This window comes from Myotis brandtii, unplaced genomic scaffold, assembly GCF_000412655.1.
Source record: "Myotis brandtii unplaced genomic scaffold, ASM41265v1 scaffold49722, whole genome shotgun sequence".
Classification (NCBI taxonomy): domain Eukaryota; kingdom Metazoa; phylum Chordata; class Mammalia; order Chiroptera; family Vespertilionidae; genus Myotis; species Myotis brandtii.
This window is the reverse complement of record NW_005368961.1, coordinates 1-1,601: the sequence shown is the minus strand read 5'-3', so window position 1 is coordinate 1,601 and position 1,601 is coordinate 1. Positions and strand designations below refer to the sequence as shown.

At 48.8% G+C, this 1,601-nt stretch overlaps 1 pseudogene; it reads right to left on the bottom strand.

Annotated features, from left to right (window-relative positions):
* Positions 1 to 1,002: 1,002 nt before the first annotated feature.
* LOC102252233 lies at positions 1,003 to 1,371 on the bottom strand (annotated as a pseudogene).
* Between the last annotated feature and the right edge of the window lie 230 nt (positions 1,372 to 1,601).

Here is a 1,601-nt window from a genome sequence, read left to right as displayed (position 1 = left end):
GCAGCTGGTGGAGTCTGGGGGAGGCCTGGTGCAGCCTGGGGGGTCTCTTAGACTCTCCTGTGCAGCCTCTGGATTCACCTTCAGTACCTACTCGATAGACTGGGTCCGCCAGGCTCCAGGGAAGGGGCTGGAGTGTGTCGCACGCATTAGTGAGGGAAGTAGTTACATATACTACACCGCCTCTGTGAAGGGCCGCTTCACCATCTCCAGAGACAATGCCAAGAACACACTGTCTCTGAGAACCTCTAAGCCTGTGGAGGATATTTTTTAGGGGGGGAGGGGGGAGACAATTCACAGCATTTTATTCATTAATCAGTTTCATTCCATAATGCACCATCCTGTTCCTGGCACCATTAATACTACTGTCATTGTTTCCCTATGAGAGGACCATGCCTCTAAAAAATCTGAGTTGGATTTCCTTCCATTAACTCTAACAGATTTTACCTTACCAAAAAGGAACCCCTAATCAGCTAAGATGGAGGTGGTATGGGTAAGGTGTTTCAGTCAAAAGTTGGGAGCCCAGGTAGACCATCCAGCAAATTCAGTACGGGGCTTAACCCAGATGGCAGGGAGAGAGCACCAACACAGCCAAGGCCTTTGAGAAGGTACCTAGAAGTACCCTGCCAGGTAGGTTAATCTGCAGAATGGGAAAGATACAACCCTTTCCTATTAGCCACTCAAACACAAGCAGAGAATATGAAATAATGAATAACTAGAGCAGTGGTTCTCAACCTTAGCTGCACATTAGAATCATCTGGGAATCTTTTTAAAATCCTGATTTCTGGGCCTCAACATTAGTAACAAGAAACAGAATTTCTGGAGGATGAGGCCCAGAAATCAAGATTTTAAAAAGATTCCCAGGTAATTCTAATATGCAGCCAAGGTTGAGAACCACTGAACTAGAGGGTTGTGACTTTCCAGGAAACAGAAAGGTGGAGTAAGCACACCATCCCCCAATAAGAGTGAGGTGATGTCAGTGCAGGGCAAGGTTGGGTACCTTTTTTAAGTTGGTTTTTGGCGTTTTTGTCTGTGAGCAATCAAGATGGAGAGGAAGGCTCCCCCAAAGGGGAACATCTGCAGGAAACAGAGTAGCGGAGCCCGACCGTGTGTGATGCCTTTAGACTTGCACAATACCATGGCACACAAGGACTCTCCACGTGGATCAGCCACAAGCCCATACACATTGCCCAGAAGGGTGTGATGATGGTCCACCAAGTACTGAGCGACGGGCCCAGGGGCCGAGGCTCCGATAAGGAATAAACTGAGGCCAGAAGACAGCCCACGTGTAATAGCCAGAGGAGAGGGTGATGACTGTGAAGCAGAACAGACTGCCTCCTGGAGGTAAGCCTCATCACCTGCCGCCCTCCCCATCGCTGCAGCACATCCCCTAGAGAATATTTTAAAGAGTTTATTTGAGCCAAACCTGAAACCCGAACAGCGAGCCCAGCTTTTTCTGTCCCTGGGATTGGGTGTCAACAAGTCCAAGAAAGACAACGGGGATCAAAATATTTAAGCAAAAGTGTGGAGCATGTATTACAAGCAGATTCAGGCTCCCCGCACGGAAGGGCCCACTAATGGGCTGCCCCTGAAGCCTGTGGTCT